Raw genomic sequence first — 21,756 nt, forward strand, 5'->3', positions numbered from 1 at the left:
GGTCTATTTCAATGTTGTTTTGAATGGCTCATGAGGACAGGCAGTGAAGAATACTTACTGCTTGCTTAAATTTCCTAAGCTCTGGAAGCACAAACAGCAGCTATTTGCCTATCACCAAATCACTGGGAATAGGCTTGTTTCCGAGAGCAGCCACAAAGTCTTTGGTGATAACTCTGATTTGGGCTCTGTGTGTTAAATTATTTTCCAAGTCCTAGTCCCTAAAACGGTGCAGTGCCCCAGTGCTGCCTGCATTCTGCCCTGTTGAGTCAGACACCACCTCCTGAGGAGCTCATGTTCTCCTGTGGGATCTCTGCTCAGCACTGCCCACACCCAGTCCTGCTGTGCTCCAAGAAGGGCAAGGCATAGCCTGGGGCCAGGTGCTGTAAGCCCTGCCTATGGTCTTTGTTTCTATGGCTACCACGATGATGCTTTCCCATCCAAAAAGCAGCCAGATGACTCCATCCCCTTTGCCTGCTTGTACACAGCAGTGCTGGTCAGGACCTGCCTCTGAGTAATCCACTTGCCTTCTCTGGAGGGTGTAATCTTAAAAAGAACAATGACACATAGTTTGATACAAACGAAGAAAATAGATCCTTAAATAACCAGGGCAGATGTTGAAATCTTATTCCTTAGAGCTGTAGTCCTCAGTTTTTGATGGCATATTTCTTTTACTTGAAAGTTGCCTTTAGGAAGAACATCCTTAGTAGATCCATCATGTAAACATAATCCATTATTCCAGTGCCCCACTCAGGACTGTTTTCAGCTGGGTGCTGCTGCTAACTGAAGAAATGTCCTTATACTCTTTGTTGTCATTGCCATCTTTCCACTGAGAGAGTGTCTGTAATTAAAACCATCCAAGATGTTTTGGATACTTAATTTGTGCACTGATGGTAACAGAGAACAGCAGCAAGTATGTAGCATGTAATGCCATTTCCTCTTGTCGAGTCTCTTGTCACCTGGGAGCAGAGGTCCAGGGAGTTGTAGAGGGTGATAAGATCCCCCCAGCCTCCTTTTCTCCAGGCCATGCCTCTCTGTGAATTCACTCAGCCACTCCTTGCAGGACTTCTTGTTTAGATCCTTCAACAGCTCTGTTGCTCTTCTCTGGGCCCAATACTAAATCAGAATACAAGAAGGAATGAATCTTGTTAGGCAAAGATGTGACAGGATCAGCATCATCTTACACCTTTATACTGTGTAATGCAGTGAAGAAGCATCAGCTCCAAAACAAATAATCCTTCTCCTGACTTACCCTGCTCTAGAGGTGCCACTTCCTAGCTCAAGATAAGGGTCAAGGCCAGCCTGTTGCTTGTAACTCATTCCTGCCCTTGATTGCATTGAACCAGCTCCATTTCCAGCTCCACAATGAAGAAGTGGCTGAGGCCATCTGCTTATCAAAGCAGTGATGAAGGGAGCAACTCTATTCTTGGTAGCCTCAGCTGACAGAAACTGCCTGTTCTTTGTTGTAATTAAGAAACAGTCCAGTTGGACAGTCCAAATTTCAAAGACTAATTTCTCCAAAGCATCTGTAGTCCGAGGAACTCTATTAAATTTCTCTTCAAATGAGGAAATGTTGTGCCATCAGCAGCCTGTTAATATTTTAAATAGTGTAATCATTGACACTAAAGGTATGTAGCAAAAATTTGGTAGTTAAGATGGAGTTGTGATATTTATACCAGATTTTATACAGCTATAAAACCTACAGTTAATGTTTCTGGCATAGATTGCATTCACAATATAAGTGGAAAGGGTTTCTTAAAAAGCTGAACAAATGGGAGGCTGGGGGAGGGGGGATGTTGCTCAAGAGGTTTTGGAACATTAGAGTGGAAAAGCAACAAAAGCAGCACTGAACTCCCAAGATAGTGGAAAAGCTGGAATATTGACAGATTAATTGACATAGCTGACTTTAAAATATCCTGTCAGCTGTTAACCCATCTAGTGCCAAAACAAGCATTCAATTCTTGCCAAAGAAGCTGAACACCTCCCTGATGATGATGATGATGGTTTTGACCCAGTAGAAGCAAAAAAGAAGTCCTTGTACTAAGACAGACTCAAAATCAATACTTTGGGAAATTAGATGTTTAAAGAGCACCTGAAAGGCCCAAATGTTTCATGTAGAGTTTTTACAAAAATACTTTTAGATAATGTTCATAGTGTACAGAACCAGAGCTCCAAGCAATGTCTGATATTGCTAAAATATTTCTCTAAATACTGGAAAGGCAAGTGTGCAACCAACCCCTTAGGAATGCTCACCAGTTTTACATCTCATATCTTTTTGGACAAGAACTGCCAGCACGGTTAGACCATCACACATGAAAAATGAAGAATGGGAATGAAGAATTATGAATGAAAGAAAATGAAGAATTAGGGAATGTTTTCTAGAGTGCTTGGGTCACCACAAGTCAGATATTCTCAAACAAATCTTGGTCAGAAATGTGGTGTAGTAGGTCTGGGGTTAGCAGTTTTACAACAGTGGTGAAAAGTACAGGTTAGAGACCATAGAAAGGGGTACAGCCTGTTAGAAGGTACTTGGATGTAAAAGCAGTTTTAATAGATCAATGCAAAGTTTTACGTCAGCAGAATTGAGAAAGCCTTGGAAAAAAATCTGCACTTTCAAAGTGTGTTTGCTGTTTACAAAATACAGCTAATCCAAGTGAGTGGGAGCAGTCAATATTGTACATAATGATGAAGAGTAAAAAGAGAAGCTATTTGTATTTCACAACTCTCCTACCACTGTGTTAGAAGAAAACATGAACCTTACATAAGAAAGTGAGTTAAACAAAGAATATGAGCACTTTTTTCTTTTCTTTTCTTTTTTATTGCTTCCAGGAGAGTGTGGGATTTAGTAGAAAAGGATTTAAATTTTTTTATGTAGTATGCATACTGAGTACATGATGCATACAATTTATATCTGTAAAATATTATCCTAACATTTTTGTTACAATCTTGCATTTGGCTGAAGGTTGATCAAAAAATGGTGGGAAATGGAACTCCTTAACCCCTACACTTTCTTTTCTCTAGGGAGTCTCCTTTTTTTTCTCCCAATTCTTCTTTTTGATGGTGTATTTTTTGTCCAAACACCTATTACCATAGTATCTGAACACCCGTGAGGAGCTGCTGCTCCAAGATGTGGTCAGGTTCAGAGGCACACAAGCTGATGAATATCTCATTCTATCCCTTTAATTGCCACCCCACACAAATCTTTTTTTGGCAAATAAATCAAGGAAGGAGGTTGGTGCATGATTCATTTACATAATGCTTAGCACAGGGAAGGCAGGAGCGGGCAGGTGGAGACAGGACATCCAAATGCTATGGGAGCAGCTGTTTAAAACAGCCTGGAAATGACCAAAGCTTTCTTTGAGGCTGACAGTAGGTCTCCTGTTCCGTGTTTTACTGAAGGATCTGGAGTAGCAAAGCCCAGTATTTTTGGAACAGGGTCTCACTGTCATCACCTTCCCCCCTACGCCAAGCCTTACCCACCTCTGCCCTTCCCATCCTCTCCCTTACAACTGCTCCTGTCTTATTCCCACCTCAGGTTGGAGTTTTCCAGCCCAGCCTTGCTACCAGGTGCAATCAGGCAAATGGAGATCCCAAGAGGGTAGAGCTAGGGAATGCAGCAGCTTAAGTGCTGCTCCACATCATGCTTCAGTTTTGGTTTTGGCTTAGGTGACCCTGGGGACCTGCCTACTGAAAGGAGAGGCTTCCTGTAGATCCCAGCAAATTTCAGAGCTAGCTGAAAAATCACAAGAAGGACTCGTAAGATTGTAAGGATGTGAGAATAAGAAATAAATGGAAATGTTAAATTTTGTTGCTCAAATAACTGCTTCTAAACAGGAGAAACGTGTCTCTGCTGATAGTATGATGTCCATAGATGAGCAAGGAGATCCTCACTGTGCCAGTCTTGCGGCTGAGTTGGCTTGGCAGAGCAGCAGCTATGCCTGTGACTTCCCCTTCCCCTTCCCCTTCCCCTTCCCCTTCCCCTTCCCCTTCCCCTTCCCCTTCCCCTTCCCCTTCCCCTTCCCCCCTGCTCTCTTGACTACAAAATGGGGTGATGATGTCTGTCCACATTGGACCAGTGATGTACAGTAGCCAGAAAAAAACCTGTGTGAGGCCTAAGCTCACCTTTCCTTGTGGCTTTTGTTTGTTTCACAAAGTAACTACAGCTCATCTAATAAACCAGAGATTAAATCTTTTATATGGAAATGTTTAAAAAACGAGCATGTGGTGGTGCTTTTCCCTGTAGTCATCTGGTGAAAGCATTGCTAGGTCAGGCTCAAGACCCAGTTTCAAATCCCTTCTCTGTGTTCAGAAACAGAATCTGGATTTAAGTATCTCTGATGACACAGAAGGACCTTGCCAGGTGACTATGGACTGTTTCACGATGGGTTTCTCTGCCTTTCCAGCCAAGTCCTTGTGAAGGTGGGTGTAGTCAGCAGGGACAATCTGTCACCAATCTGAAATATGACTCGGCCATCTCAGGTGTGCTGGAACAGCTGTCACTGGGCAGTCATGCCATTGCAAAACACTCTTCAGCTGTGCATGCCTGACTCATAAGATGTTCCTTTTCCTCTAATTACCTCGGTGCTATTGTTTCTCCCAAGCATGCTGGAACACTATTAAGTAGTAATAACTACTGATACATGTGGGAGAAATAAGTGTTAATATGTAGCTTGTTAGGAGAGCTCCAGGAGGAGCACAGAGAGGGGTTTTGTCTTGTACCAAGCATAAAGCTCCCATGGCTGAGTTTGAATAAGGCTCACTGACAAGAAGGTTACACTCAGAAGACAAAGAGTTTGGTCCTGGGAATTGAACTCTGTCAGGTCAGAGAATGGGAGAGCAATATTGACCAGCTGAGCCTCTGTAATTTGTTTTATCTTTGTGCTTATTGTAGTTTGCCTGATATCTGTATCAGATGTGGGCAGCAGAGCTAGGGAAGTGATCCTTCCTCTGTGCTCACCAGTGCTGGGCTCAGTTTTGGGCTCCTCAGTTCAGAAGGACATTGTGGTACTGCAGCATATCCAGAGAAGGGCAATGAAGCTGATGAGGGGTCTGGAGCACAAGGTCTGTGAGGAGCAGCTGGGCGTGTTTAGCCTGGAGAAAAGGAGGCTCAGGGATGACTTTGCTGCTCTGCACAACTCCTGACAGAAAGTTGTATTTAGGTGGAATTGGCCTCTTCTGCCTGGTAACTAGTCATGGGGTGAGAGGATGTAGCCTTAAACTGCACCGTGTTGGACATCAGGAAGAATTTCTTCATGTAGTAAGGGTGATCAGATATTGGAAGAGGCTGGTGTGTGCACACCCAGGGAGGTGTGCAGTCACTGTCCCTGGAGATGGTTAAGGACAGGTTGGCTGGGGCACTCAGTGCTGGGTGACATCAGGGAGTTTGGTCATAGGTTGGACACAGTGATCTCAGAGGCCTTTCCCAACCTGGTTGATTCTGTGATATCCAGAAATTTTTCAAACCAAACAGAAGATGCAAACTGGCCTTGAATCAAGCTCTTGGTCAGGCTATAGGTGTATGGAAATGGAGTGCTCAGGATGGCCTGTATCACTTCAACCTGCTTTGAGTGCCCCAAACAAAGTGCCTTTCTTTGTGCTGTGAGTGCCTTGGTCAGACCTTTTTTCTGTACCATGAGGAGCCTTGTGTCTCCTCATTATGCTGAGGCAGCAAAAGGAAAAGCTGAGTGAGCTGCACCTTTCACAACACAGTTGTATGGGGAGGTGTTTCTGGGTAAGAGCACAGTGGGATGCTCATATTGCCAGCTGGACCTCTTGGTTTTCTTTCTGCTTTTTCCCTTGTTGGTGATGAGGACTCTAGCCATGTGATTTTCCACCACTGGGAGAGTGGCCTTGGGTGCTGTTTGCAGTCTGAGTCTTCAGCACCACTTGTCCAGGTTGCCATCCATGGCCTTCCAGGGCTCACTCCTTCCTTCTGGGAAGTGTGTGAGTGTGTGTGTGTTCAACCATAGCTTCTTAAGGTGTAACTTTAGGGCTTTCTAACTGCACACCTGATCCTTTTGCCCTAATTTAAGAGAAGAGCAGGCTCTTGTACTGCTGTCCATCCAGGTGATGTTCTTGCTGAGGCTTGCTCTAGTCTGTGGTATTAAAAAACTAGAAAGGACATATCCTGTTATCACTGTGCTGTAGCAAGAACACTGTGGTATTCATGTAGAACCATTCCAGCCTGTTTGTAAGACATGATATAATTGAAAAGTCTGGCACATTTCCCACAGCAAACATTGTTAATCCCCACTAGCTAGGATTAGTCACTACTCCTTACAAGCCTTGACACAAATCTAGCAAGTTATTCAGTTAATCCACACTTACAGGATAAATATTGCATCCTATGGGAAATTAGGCAGTGTCTTCTTCCTCTCCTGTTGTGCAGTGATGCATCGTGTCCTTTACATCTGAAGGTGGAAGGGAAAAATGCAATAACATGTGATAGATGTTAGCAGACACCTGCTATCACAATGCAGCTGGATCAGCAGGGAAATTTAGTACAAAATAGCTTGCTGAAACCAGGCAGTGGATATAAACAGCATCTTTGTGCTCTTTGTGGCACTGCAGAATTTTCCTGTTGTACAACAATGAGCACTGGATGCCTCACAGCTGCAGGACTCTTCTAAGAGCCTCATCTTCCTTTTTGCTGTGGGTTTTCTCCTTGTGTGATCTCAAGCTGTATCTGCAAGTCATTGGAGTTGGGTGGTGCATTTCCCATCAAACCAAGGCTCTGAGAGGAAGGTGTTCCAGGCTCTGAACATTTATAGTATCCAAAATGCAGCTCCAAGTTTCCTCATAGGTAATCTCCAAAACAGCAAGATGTGACTGAATGGGTGGCCTGAGATCCTGTTTGTCTGGGCAAAATAGCTGAGTGGATCTGCAGAGACCAACTTTCCAGTTCTTGGGCAATTTAGCCAGGGCAGCCTGCTTGAAGAAGAGCACCCAGGAAGCTTGGAGACTGCAGTTCAGCAGCTGAGCAGTCCTGCCAGGGAGTTCCTTCCAAGCCTGCACATTGCAGCTGTCCAGCACACCAGTGGGCACAAGCAGGGAAAGAAGGGGCCTTTTGGCTGGGGAGGTCTTGATTTGTCAGGAGTTCTGGAAATTTCCGATTCTGGTGTCATTTGATCCAAAACCTTTTAAAAATAAATTATTATTATTGAAGTATTTCCTTAGACATTTAACTCTCCCAGTATTTTAGAACGACATAAATTACATTTTATCTTGGGTAAATAAGTAATTATATAAATGAATGGATGTTTCTTCACCTCATTGATTTATCATGTCATTGGACTGAGCAATGTTTTCAAGGATCTTAAATTTCATTCCCAATCAGCAATGTAAAATTTGTAAATTTTTGTAAATCTTAACCAAGGTGCTTTTGAAAAGAGAGGATTCATGCTAAGAGTTTTTTCTGTTTTGACAATCTGTCTTACCCTCATTACTATGTGACTAAGTTTCCTTAAATCTGGTAATGAATTATCTTCCCTCTTGCCCCATTCCAAAAATTGTTGTAGTAACCATGTGTGTGACCAGCCCTGACTCCCCAGCATCTTGTCTGAGTGAGTGCTGGCTGCTGGGAGAAGTCTGGCATGGGTTTTGTAATATATCATCACATCTCATGATGTTTGTCTTGTCCTCGCCCTTTGCTTTTTAGTGTTGGTTGTTTGCCTAGGAAAACTTAGGATTCATTTCCATCTTATCGTGGACTTAAAGGGCAAAAATAATTCTAGACATGATACTGGATTTTAACACAATTTTACTATTCTAAATTGTAGAACTGGACTGGTTTTAACACTTGTGCCTACTGATTGTGGATGTGGTGAGGACCTGTTGTCACACTTGGTATCTGCTCAGGAGCTCTCCTGCCTGTACTCTGGATTTTTAAATACTTATGATGCTTCCTCAAGTACTGCAGGAAGGAAGCAGTCAGCTCACCAGTCAGGTGCACAGGCTGTGATGTTCCTGTGCTTTCCAAGGACGTCTCTCCTGTGTGTTAAGCCCTGTTGGCAGGGCTCTCTCTGACACTGCCCTGCAGCTCCTGGAGGCAGGGGCTGGTGTTCCTTTCGTGCCTGGAGATGACTGTGGGGACGTTGCAGACTGCTTGAGACAAATCACTGAGTCAATTAGAAAGTGCCAGAAGTATCTTTTCTCCCCTCTGTCCACGTCTAAAATTTACATAAGAAGGTCATGTTAGTGTTCTGTTTCCTCTTCCACATTCCCTGTCAGACAAGGTCATTTTCGAAGCCAATGACCAGTTAAGCTTTAATTCTGCAGCCATGGAAAATGATTATCAAAAGGGACAAGCTTCAGAGTAGATGATTAACTGGCACATCCGACCACTGGTTACAGTTTAACAGGGTCCTTTTGCACAACTCCTTCAGCTGCAGTGAACTTGAACTCGTATGAAAATGTGTGAGATGAAAGGAGAGACTCTCTCTTACAATGTGGCTCAATAAATCCTGGCTGAATAAAAAGATGGTGAGAGAGAGAACAGAGTCCCCACAGAACAAACTTCTTGAAGTTCTCCTTGGAAGCTTAGATTTTGCTCCTGCTCCTAGTCTTTTGTTGCTGCTGGTACAATTCACTTTGTTTTCTGTTGCCAGGGTTGTGAGAAGCATAGCACAGTCTCAGTTGTGGTGACATAGGTACAACCTGTCACAATTCTGGACTAGTGACGGCACCAAGGTGGATTAAAGCCAATGCCACTCCTGTGCTGGCTCAGGTTTTGGAGTACCTAAGAGCCAGGCCAGGTTTGTGTGAGATGTAAATCATCTAAGAGGGAAGGGCACAGATGTACACCCATGCCTGGAGGAGCACAAGGAAGGATGGGTTAACCCAACATGACCTAAATTGATTCTTCTGCTGTGTTTTGGTCATGTTATTTCCTAAAAGAAAATGTACCTTGTTTTGGTGCAGTGTGTATCCAATGTTTATAGTCCTCCAGTCTGAATCAACTGCAGAGTTTGAACATTTTAATACAGGGGGAAAAAGAAGGCTGACAAACCAGAAAGGAACAGAGCTATGAACGGCAACCTTAAGAAAAAGATCATGTCACAAGGGGGGCTTTTTTAGTAAATTGGTTAATTGCTTCAGGCAGTTGCATCAGGCTTTGCCTTCTTGCTTCCCTTTACCAGGTCTGAAAAGTGCATTTGGGACCCTCTTGCCATCTTGCCCCAATCTGAAATGCAGCACATGCTGGTGTTGTTAAAGCTATTCAGATCCAAACCATTATCTGCCAGTCACTGGTCATCAGAGGCACGGACATCTGGGGAGCTCTGCCTACCTATGTCAGCAGAGCCTCTGGCACAGATTATACTCCCTTGTTGATAAACTTATCCAGAACTACTTTTTCCACACTGTCCTGAGTGGCTCACGGGTATCCAGCCAAGCTCTTGTGCCACTGGCACAGATGTATCTAGACTGGCCGAGGCTATTTGACTGCAGTTCCTCAGACTCAAATGTCTTGTCTTCCCTGAATGACCCCTTCCAGCTCGCCTACAGCTGAGGGCAGAAGTTGGCCTTTACTTTGTTTTATTTATGGCAGCTTCGTTTTTGTTCTCTTTCCCCTATTAGTAATAAGGAATGAATTCTGTTCTTGGCTTAATCAGGGTAACTGTGAGCAGGGTCACGCCTGTGCACTTGGAGGCTGTTTTTAAAAGCTGGCTGATATCAGTGTTATGGTGTAAAGCTGACAAATCTTTAAAGAGAAGGTCACAGGGCTGCCTGCAGAGACCTGACATTACCTTCTACTGACAGTGATAGAAACTGGTGATGTATGTCTCTGTGGTATCAAAGAATGATACCTAAAATTCACTCCTGCCTGAAGGACTAATCTCCTGAAGTCATTCTGAATGACTTTTGAGCTGGGCAGACATTTATATTTGTCCCACTGGCTGTGCCTGCCCTCCCCTTCCCCACGAGCAGCTTTGAATGCACAGCTCAGTCAGAGAGCAGAGCAAACTGATGTCTCTGCTGGACAGCTGTTAATTGAGATCTGCAGAACTGAAAGCCTCTGGCACTCAAAAATATGGTTATAAGGGGTTTTCCCCTTTTTCTTTCTAGCCACATGAATGGAAACTGAGACCCTTGCTTAGTGATGTGATCCCCATTCCCAGATCTCACAATGAAGTTTCAAATGTTTGGATGCAGGAGCAGGGGAGCCAGCCCTGGCAAACTCTGTGTTTGTGTTGGAGCTGCTGCCCTTGCCCTGGTGGAGACAGGCTCAGGTGTGGGACCTGTGCAGTTACACTCCAGGTGGAAGCTCCTTGCCCTCACTGTCTGCTGTTCCAGTTGTGTCACTCCTTGTGAGGGGCTGTCCAGGGGTTTGTGACTGGTAAAACTTGTCCATAAAATGCACGATGTTGAAAGTAGGGAAACAGAGGCCTGTCTCTAAAAGTGCCAACAAGACAAAGTTTCTGGGCAGGCTATCTGAGAATAAATCAGCTGTTACATCTGGGGATAAAGCTGTCAAGAAGTGGCCCTGGAGAGCTTTTTCAGGTCTGAAAGAGAAGCTGATAAAATTTAGGGAGGTGTTAAATGGTTAGGCATCCCTGGGCCACTGTACTACAACACTGCTGTAACAGCAGCAGCAGAGACATTTGCTAACATCGTTCTCTGTAACTCCACTGGGATCCATTAGTCTCTTGGTTTCCCTGCTCTCATCAGCCTTCTACCTTTTAAAAGGCAGAATATTCATATAAAGACATTAAAAAAATAGTAATCCAGAATTGATTTTATATGACAGACGTTGCTGTCAAATTTAGGAAGATGGCCAAAAGGCTAACAGAACTGAAGAACAATTGAATACAAACATTTTTCAGTGCCAACTGATCTACTGTGTTCTAGAATGTTATTTTCAGAGCAGCTTTTTCTATGTCTGAGCAAGAGAGAGGATTCATCAAGGTGCCCAGCAGAATGCCAGTGGGAGCAGTGGCCTCATGCTCCATCACTCAGTACTTTTTGGGCCATGCATTTTCCACAATGATTATCTATGTCCTTTCTTTTGTTGTTCCTGCCTGGGTGAAGGACTGCAATGTAACTGCTCCCTGTTGGGAGCAAGGACCTGTTTGCATTATAGCAAACGATTCCTTAATAGAAAGCTAGATTAGGTGTATTCATGTGATATGCAATATCTTTGAGCCCTCTCTGTCCACCTTAGCTGAGGCATGGCAGCAGCTGACAGAGCCCAAGCCTGTGTAGGAAGCTGGCAGCTGGTGGTCCCCGCTGGGAGGCTGTTTCCCACAAAACTGGGAGGGGTCAGGGATTGATCATTGCTCCACTTTTCCACAAACTGAGGCTGGTTTGATGTATGCCCAGGACCTGGGTCAGAGCTGGACTTTGTAAACAGGTGTGAAGCCACTGCCTGAATGGCTTTGCACCTGATTACACCAGGGGAGGCTTGGCTCACTCTCCTCCCATTTCCTCCTCATTTGATTGCAAAGTTAAAAGTAGTGTTTGCTTTTGTAGCACTGGCCTGATTTCACTGGCTTATACTGCAGACTAGGCACTGAAATGTTAATGATAAATATTTCAATTAGCATGTTTTTGTGTTTTATTGTCTTGTTTTGTTAGGCTTGTGCAGTCTGTGAAGGGCTGGGGGATTCTCTAAGAGGGAACATAATGTGAGTCTGTATTGTTACAAAGAAACCCCAACTGCACTTCTTTAAGGAGAAAGGCAAAGAATCAGTCCCCTAGAAAAACTCAGGAAAGCATCAAATAAGCTTCTCTACTTTTAATAAGGAAACTGCACGGAGATAATTCGTAAGTGTGACAGACATGGCCTATAGCCTGTGCCAGCAGCCCCCAGGTATCAGCAGTGCTGAGAGGGGGAAACCTGGGTTGGGTGTTTGTGGTCATACCAAAGGTCTGGGAGGTGGTGGAGGGAGTTAAGGAGGCTGCAAGAGGCATTAGAGGGTTACAAACAAGCTGATAAAATTTTAAAGGAGAAAAGTCATTCTCAAGCAGTAGCAAGTAAAGACAAAAGCAGCAAGACCTACCTGAGAAAGCCACATGGAATCATTTCTGGCAGCATTTCTAGGGGCACACTAATTGCATCTTTAACAAAGCTCTGATCACAACATTTTACAAAGACTTTTACAGGACAACACAGCTCAGTATTGCAACAAAACTGAGCTCTGAAATGCTCTGTGCAGCCTCTCTGTTGGCAACCACATCATCCCAATCAATAACATCAGTCCATCAGCCTTCTAGAAGCACTTACTGGTTTGAGCACAATCAGCCCTGTTCAAATGCAGTTCCAGAGTGTTGCAAGTTTAATGGAAATTGGTCCATCCCCAGCTGATGTGAGCTGACCCTCTGCTGGTGTCAATGGGTTGTGCTGATTTGAATGAATTCAGGATCTAGTAGTAAAGTTTCTCTTAAAACCTGTTCTAGGAGATGCTGTTGCTAATGTAGGACTGTATTTCCATCTTGCCTATACATTCAGAGCTGACTCGTATAAGTGCACAGATGACTAAATCCTATAGGAACAGCAGCAATGCAATTCCCAGCTCCTTGTAGTCCCTGTGTGCTTCACCACTGATGGCTCTGGGAGCTCACAGCTTAGCCAAGGCCACTGCTGGAGCAGGAACAGCCCACACTTGGCAAGAAAGGGGCGTTTGGGAAACATCAGCCCTTTTCTTGTAACCAAAATGGATGGCAGGCAGAGTTCATCTCATCCAGCATCTGCTGAAGGTGTGTGGCACAGCTCTGCCTGCTCAGTTATTACCCTGCTCTAGTGGAAGCTGCCCCTGCCCATGGCAGGAGGGCTAAAACTAAACCCAAGCCATTCTCTGGTTCTATAGTTATCCTGACTGTGTTGGTGGAGTGAGTTTCTGTGTCTTATGAACAAGCTCTGAGGTAATTACAGCATCACTCACCCCAGCTCCCTCCCAGCCTGTGCTCATGCACTGTCTCAGGACAAGGGGAAAACAGGCACTTGAAGTCTTAGCTTTTCTTCAGGGTACCTAACCCAGCTTGGATCAGAGACCTCAGTGCATTGAAATCTGAGAATTTGTCCAGAAAAAACCAAAATCAATAAGGCTGTTGGCAGTGGTTTAAAGAGGTAGCTTTTAAGGTAGGATTTTATCTTGCAAAGAGTGTGTGAGGAGGAAGAAAATGGCTGTGAAGGATGAATGTAAAGAGAGGCCTTTGCATCTGCAGTCCTTCCATTTTATTGCTTTATTATCTGTCTGGAAGATGATGGAGAAATACAGAAAACAAATAGTTGTTTGTTTTAGAAGTATTTTAGTCTTTAGCTCAAAGGTTGGGAGAGCCCTGTATTGGCCTTAAGCCACATGTTTTGGTTTGTTTTTTCTCTAGGTGTCAAGGAAGGATAGTTTTCTTTTTTTTTTTTCCTTTTCCTTACTAAGCTGAGACTTGCTGGAAAAGTTCCTCCAAAATGAAACTGTCGTGGGCTTGGCATAGTTACCCTGGAATAAACTTTGTTTGTGGTATATGGGAGCATTGGGCAGTGGTCTCTCCCCTGTGCCTTGCCAACCACACAGAGATTTCACAATTATTGCAGTGTGGAAATGATCCAACAAAATTTATTATATAAAGCTTTACAAAGACAAGGGACTAAAAGAAGGGCAATGCTCTCAGGAGCCTGAATGCTGGACACAGAGAACACCTGGTTTATCTCCACTGAACAAAGTTCTGCCACAAAAACTGTGTGCATCAGCACAAATGCCAACAGGGGTACAAGAGCCCTCTAGGTCTGGCCAGCAATCTCAGTAGTCCGGGCGGCATTTTCTTTTAATCTTCTCATGAGAACATATCCTGCCCTGCTGTTACTGCTGTAGGAATAGTTAGGTTTAAAACTCTAATTTGCTAATGAACCATGGCACTGTTTTGGGTCAGCCCGAGTGTTAATTCTCCAAATCTGTTCTGTGAAAAGAACGAAAAAAAAATGTTTAGATTGGAGTTGAACAAAATAGTTTAATTAAACAGTCATTACTGGGCTATCAACTCCTTGTTCCATTCTCTTCTGGAAGCTAGGCTTGGTGCATGGTGGAGAGAAGCCCCCTCCTTTTCCATTTGGAAGAAGTGTGATATAGTAATAACGGATCTGAGACCATTTCTTTCTTTCCATTGCTTTGTTGGGCAAGTGAAAATACTGTCAGGGTCATGTACTTTGTCTTTGCAGGAACACATGTTCTGCTCTGCCTTGGTTTCTTGATGCCAGACAAATTCTTCGAATAGATGACACCAAGCTGGAAATCGCTGGGTATCAAAACTCCTGTTAATATGCAGGGAGTTCCCCTTTATGTTCAAATATTTGAGGAATATGTTTCAAGAGGGTTTTTGCAAAGAGGGTGGTGAGGCACTGGCACAGGTGCCCAGAGAAGCTGTGGCTGCCCCATCCCTGGGAGTGAGGCCAGGTTGGACACAGCCTGGTCTAGTGGAAAATGTCCCTGCCCATCTAGTCCCTGGACTAGATGACCTTTAAAAGATTGCTTCCATCTCAAGCTATTTTATGAGTCTACAGTATCAACTTATCACCTAGTTAGAGATAAGACACAAAAGAGCAACTCTACTAAGGGAAATGAGATTCCTGTGCCACTGAATGAAAAATTACCTTGTGTGAACCAGACAAAATGAGGGCTCGGAACCTCTGTGTTCAACCCAACTACAGCTGTTTCAAAGCAGATCCAACTGCACTATAAAGGGTTTTTCCTTTTTTCCATTTCCCCTAAACAATGCACTTATCATGGAAGTGAGCATGAGAAAGAACAGGCCCATCCCATGGGCTACTTCTATATCAAACCTGGTAGGAAACCCAGCTTCCAGCTGGCATGTTACAGTGGCCAAAGGAGGTGACACCAAAGCCTATCTCCCAAATTTCAGATGTGCAGTCAGATCCAGGAAGAGGCTGGCTCGGAGCAATTCTACCCTGAACACACTTTCTCTATCAGACAGGCATTTAATTGTTTTAACAGCCAGAGGCTATGTCCAATGGACTTTTTCTCTGTGAATTTGTCTAAGTTGGTGCAAAAGCCAGTTCTGGCCTCTATAACAGCTTTTGGCATGTGGTTGCCCAATCCTACCATACATGAAAACATACAGTTAATTAAGCTGCAGATATTGCTCTTTGTTAAGCAAACCACACCCCAAGACCTTGTTTATAACATGATGGGAGGGACCACATTTGCAGACTGTTTCATGGCAACTGAAATTGTAATTAGCACAGCTATCTTCATATGGTGCAAGATAATTTCTCTTCCGGAGGGGGTGGATGTTAAAGATTATGTAAATAATCAATTAAAATGAAGGACTCACTACTGGCTTGCTCTCTAGCTGTGGTATGGTAGGAAAATTGGATAACATACATTTTCAACCATCATTGTAGTTTAAGTTATAAAATGGCAAAGGGATTTTAGAAAAGGTTCTTCTGCTGCTTTCTGGTTCATATCATCCTTTTCAGAGGGAAAGGAGTCACGACTGTGTCACTTCTTGAGCTGGGTGTGAGCTATGCAGGTAGTTTAGTGCCAAAAAGGGAACTGCATGGTTCTTCAGTTCTCAAGCAAGGCTGAGAGCAAAAGTGAGTGACAGCACAGCAGCCTGTATGGTATTAGCTATAATTATAGGCTGCCATTGTTCCTCAGACCAGGAGGGGAAGTCAAATATTTACTGTTGGGGATAGATGGAGAAGGAGGCAGGTTTTCTGAGAGTGGGCCCAGTCCTGCACTCTTAAACAAACTGATCTGAAAGGTGTCAGAACCTGCTCCTGCTCTTTGTCAGTAGATGCAAGCAATGCAGCAGTCAGGTTCAGAACTGACAGCACATGGTTGACTTTGGAGTTTTTGTATTTTTAGCACTGCTGGTGTCAGAGACACTGACAGCAGAACGATCCCAGTGATTCTCACTGAGTGAGAAAGGATTCACGCTCTGTAAAAATAAAGTTTGATGCAAGCAGTCCTGTATCCACTGAAATGAGGGCTGCAGTCCCCAGACTTTTGAAAGGACCTTTCCCCCCAATTCTTTAGAGAAGATGTGCAAATTTTACTGTTAGTGTAGATCCCTGTTTCTGGATAGCTCTCCTGGACAGCATTTTCTGCCATCACTCTCTTTTGCCCTGGCCTGGCACTGATGTTGAGCATTTAGTAGATTTGAACTCAGATTGCATTTGACATCCCTAATACTGACATGAATTGTTCTGTTCCTCACTGCAGCCAGATGTTGGTCTCTTCATTTAGGAAGACTGTAATGTTTAATGTTTCCCTCTGACTATTCCTCTGATGTGTAAGGGGAGAGACAGTGTGAGATTGTGATCCTGGAGTGTCCTGGCTCTGGCCATCTGCTCCGGGTGCTTTTTGAGGCACAGAGAAGGTTATTTCCAGACAAGTAGCTCTTGGTGTCAGTGGGAGAATCTGGATGTTTAGTAGAAGGTTTTACAAAGACTTCCTATAAAGAAGGGGGAGGGAGTGTGAGTGGGAAAAAATATTTTAATAATGCTTGTGGTTTACAAGGTCTTATTATATTTCAACAAATGGCATGTGCATGCCATACTGAGGCAGTTGTAGAAGCAAATTCAGAGTGTTGATATGTCTTTTAATGAATTAATTACTTGGCCTCTATAAAAGGATGTTAACAGATGTGCTAGAGGCAGATGATTTTAGTACAGAAGGCTGGTACTGAGTCTCCACACCTCTGACAGTTGTTGGTCATATCTAAACCCTTCTCCTTGTAGAACACATCTTGTGCAAGGTCACTCTGTGAAGCTCCTTCTACACAGCAGACTGAGGAGAAGGTTTGAGGTTCTGCCCGGGGATCTGCTGGGTGAGCTTTGATGAGAAATGTAATTCTCTCACTCAGAGAGTTCTGCATCCTCACAAAAACGTGTTGAGATGAGTGGAGAAGCTCATTGTATTTCCACACACAGGGAACTTGTCCTGTAAGATCGAGGTTGTTCACCCTCCCTGTGCCTGCCCCACAGTGCAGAGCTGCTCTGTGCATGTTCCTGTGCCAGGTAGATGAAATGACTCAGCTCCAGGAACTGAAATAATGATTCAACTAAAAGTTTAAACAAAAGTTGCAGGATGGCAAAAAAGCCTTTTGTGGACTTTCCACTGTTCCAACAACTACTTATGACCTTTCATACTGTCAGATAAGTGGCTTTATCAGACAAAAACCCGAAGCAGGAACCCAGTTTGTTAACAGAACCACTTGGGTTGCAAGTGACATTTCTTTCCTTCCCTTTACAAGCTTGGTTGTCACATTTTAAATGGCAACATTTATTCTGAGAAGAGTTGACTGAGACTTTAGCCACATCGTTGATTTATGCACCAGATACCATCAAATTGTATTTGCATTAAAGAATGAGTTGTAAGCAGGGAAGTGGAAACTGTAGTTTAAAAGGTGAATATCCTCTGGACATCGAAGTTCAGATCCCAGGTCACAGCTTAAAATGAGTATTACCAACTCCTAGAGTGTACAGGAGGGTGTCTTTCTTTTCTCCTTTTTTAATAAAATTCTGTTGAGTAAGGCAATGCAGAGTTGGCACTGCTGAAAACAGGATGGAGACTTGAGGTGCCTCTGCAGAGCAGTGTATAACCATATATAAAAAGTCCAGTTTCAATTGATTTATTGGATTTATTTGCTCATCTGAGGCTTTGAGTAACCTGATGTAATGAAAGAAATCCTGCCTGTGGGAGGATTATTAGTTGGAGGGGAAGGATTTAAAGGTCCTTTCCCACCCAAACCGTTCTATGATTCCTGTCCATTAGAGCTCCATGAGAAGGAGGTGATGCCAATATTTGGAGCATTTTAAGGTTCTTCAGAACTGATTCAGTCCTTTGCAAAATTCCTAAACTTTGACCAGTAATCATTGGAATGGATTATATTTCCTCTCTTCTATCTCATGTAGAGAAGGAAAAACTTAAAATAGGCAATAAGAGGAATAAGGAAAGCAAGGAAAATGGCAACCTGATACAACTGTGTGCCTCGGGGAAACCTCAGAATGCTCCCAAATCACACATCTTGCTCCCAAACTCAAACATATGGACAGGAGTCTTTCTCACTGAAATGTCTGTATGGTTTAGGTGGCATGGGAGATTGGTTTGGGCTGTAAAAACATCAATTTTCTTAGATTTAAGAATAGAAATAGCTTAAAAATCCAGCTTGAGGTAGTTGCCTTTTATGGAAAATTGCAACACAAGGAGCTAAAACTTAGCCAAGTTATGTGCAAAAGAGAACAGAGCTGGATGCTGAGAGGTCCTGGCCAGGCTGTACCAGGAGCACGGTAATGCAATCTGTAACCCAAAGTATATGTTATGTAAACATAGCATTTTCTGTGAAGTGGAGTTGAGAGTGTGTGATAGGGAGAGAGGGAACGTTTAGCAGCTTCTGGTGTGTTTACTCTTGAGAAATTGCAAATGGATGTTAGAGAACCTGCTTCATGAATGCCCTTCAGATTAGGAAACCAGGCAGATAAGGAATGCTGTTGAAAATGCTGACATTACCCAAGGGAATGGTATGAAGCTGTGTCAGAGGAGGTTTAAGTTGGATATTAGGAAAAGGGTTCTTCCCCCAGAGGCTGGCTTAGCACTGGAACACACTCCACAGGGCAGTGGTCACAGAACCAAGCCTTGCACAATTCAAGGAATGTTTGGACAATGCTCTCAGGCACATGGTGGGATTGTTGGGGTGTCCTGTGCAGGGCCAGGAGTTGGACTCAATGATCCTTTTGGGTCCCTTACAACACAGAATATTCCATGATTCTGCAATTCTAAATGCCAAGACCCTCAGATATTTAGGCCATGTTCTTCTGGGAACCTACAGGACAAAAAAACCCAAACAGATCCACAAACAGAATGCCTTAACCTAAGAATAGAACTCATCATAGTCCTAGGAAAATCCAGTCAAGCTGAGCATGGTATCTGGGCTGTTTCAGTTCCACAAAGACTCCTTTAAAATGCAGTTATTTGGTTAAAATAGTTTCTTTAGTGTTTTCAGCATGAATAGAAATCTTCCTTCCCTAAATAACTTCTGGGGTACTTGTATCTTTGAGACCAGGTATTTTAGTACCATTTTCATTTCTGCTCTCTCTTCTGCCTGTAGACTCAGTAATCCTCCAGAGCAGGCTATTTGAGAGGAGCACCTGCAAGGAGTTTCAGGACTATGATCCTCTAAGCAAGGCTCTCCTGGGGCATTGACATGGACAGTAAAGCTGGGTAGTGAGGTAAAGAAGTTTCTGCAGGAGTGCTTGGAGCCAGAGCCAGGAGTCAGCAATGGCTCCCTGGCCCAAGTCAGTCCCATCAGCTCTAAAATGCTAATTAGGATTGGTGTTAATACAAGGGAAGTGAAATACATTGTTTTTCTGACTGCACTGTCCAGTGAAAGCTACTGCATGAAGCTGGGAAAGCTTACATGTCAGGCGGGGTAGTAAAGCATGAGCAGAACTCTGGGCAGAGCCCTGTAATCAGCTGGGAGGAAAGAACTAACAAAGCATCTTAAATATATTCTGTGAATGCTGTGGTCCTTAAAACCAAGCAGGTCTCTTCTTAAAAAGCCCCATATTCAAATACTGTGACCAGTAACTGTATGAATAGCAGAGTAGGCAGTGAAGTATTGCTGTATCTTAGCAGTGTCTGAACTCCCGACCACCCCTAGCAATGCCTGCCCTCCTTCTCTGTTGACTGGAAGCAGTTTGCATTTCAGGAAAGACAATCCAGGCCCTGTGACATCCTCCTGAGTAACTGGCTGATGTTCTTGTAGTCTAAAGATCACAATATGCAGAATAAAAACTGGGATGTTAAGTTTCACTTGTTGCACATTCAGTCCCAGAGCCACTGTCCAGCTCTGGCAGGAGGTGAGTCCTTCCCATTCCCAGCTGGGCAGAGCAGGGACTGCATCCCACACCTTGGGGACTTTACAGCATCTCTGTAGGGTGCTTTTGATAATGCACTGATGTCGTGGTGACTTGGGGCTCTTCTTTGCATTGCTGCATTTGAGCTCTTACTTTTCATTTCTTTGGCACTGTGTTACTGATACTGATTGAGGAGACACTGATATTTCGGGTTCTTGCTTCATTTTGCTTTTCACCACCTAAAGAAACTGGTCTGTTCTAACACTGTCCTGGCTAGAACTTAATTTGAGCTGATGTTCAAACATACTCTACTGCCATATGAGGACAGCCAGTGAGGATTTGCCAAACAGAAAATGGGCAAGCCACAACAGGCTGGATTTGAATGAGTGAAGATGGAAATTACAGGAATGTAATTTTAAATGTCTCAGTGAGTCACAATCTGTTTGTTAGCAACAGAATGCCTTCTGGAGATTGTGGAAGAAATGGGAGGAAGAGTATGGGATACACCATACCACCTTTGCTCACATTGGAAAGATTGTTGTCCTGCTCTGGGACTCCAAAGGGCACAGTCTAGCCCAACAAGAGTTTTTCTGGTAGAGCTGACTTCAGAAACAGGGAAGGAACTGAGTATGTAACCTGGGACTTCAAATATGAAAATAAGTTATGCTCCATTCTCTGTTCTAGATGGATCAGTGATATTTAGAGAGAAAGAAGGAAAGGGAGCTCTCTGATATGAAAAAAAGTTGTGGCTCAATATTAATCTGAAAGTAGATGGCAAGAAGAGCTGTGTTCAAAGAGCCATGTTCAAATGAAGGTAGCTTTGTGGTTTATCCTTTAATAATCGTCTTATCTTAACAGGATCTGTATGATGATTAATATCTGACTCTATTCAGTTGCTGAATGTTATTAATTTGGAAAAAAAAATGTCTAAAAGTAAATGTGTTGTATTGCCTTGGACAGACTCTGTCTGGAAACTGTTTCATTTGAAGACCCCATGTCCCTGGCATTTTACAGCAATGACTGTATGGGAAACAGCATTTTAAAGTATTACCTGTAGATGTGATTTGTTATCTCTCCATATCATCCTTCTGTGCAGCTGCTCTGAGAAAGCACAGCTGGGACATGGCCTGGCCTGTGTCTGTGCCAGTCACTGCTGTCCTAGCCCTCAGCATGGTCTTCAGAGGAACCTCCCCATAGCCATGAAGATCCTTGTTTTTTTAACAAGTGTGTGGAGCTCCCACCCATCCAAAGCATTTGCTTGGAGCAATGTTGTAAATAGTGAAACTTCTGCAGACACAGAGACTTTTCAATGACCCAATGAGGAAGGAAGACACTAACGCCCTAGGTCTGATCCTGTCATTTCTTCTGATGCTCAAAGAAATCTGTAGGCTTGGAGAACCCAGGAGTGCAGGCATGACCCTGCCATGCTGCTAATGATACTGCTCTTGAATGTCACATTCCTTTCTGTAATGCAAGACCGAGACTTCCAGTGAATTCTTTACAAGCTGGTTCATAGTCTCAGTTAAGTAACACATCCATAATTCATTGACTTAATTATGACAGTTCCTAGGGAGAAAATATAAGCAGGGCTTAATTACAGTGAGCATCAGTGCCTCTGGCCCCTGGTCAGGATGTGTGGATAAGGAGGGGATGCCTGCAGGGCACTCGGTGTCAGACTTGAGTCCAGTGCTTGTGCCCAGGCTGCTGATTCCTGTGCTGCCTGCATCGATGTGGAGGCTGCAGAGAGGAAAGCTATGAGCTGTGCTGGAACATGACATGAATGAAGAGTACAAGATTGCTCTGCTCCATATTTCCCTTTCTTCTCTTTTTTTTTGTATTTTTTCCCTTTCTTTCATGCCTGCCACCTTTTTCTGATCCATCCTTTTTTGTGTCATGTTTTGCAAGTCAGATGGGTTGCCTTGGTGAAGAGGTTACTGTCAAGGTGTGAT

The sequence above is a fragment of the Sturnus vulgaris genome, chromosome 11 (genome assembly GCF_052056855.1).
Source record: "Sturnus vulgaris isolate bStuVul1 chromosome 11, bStuVul1.hap1, whole genome shotgun sequence".
Lineage (NCBI taxonomy): Eukaryota > Metazoa > Chordata > Aves > Passeriformes > Sturnidae > Sturnus > Sturnus vulgaris.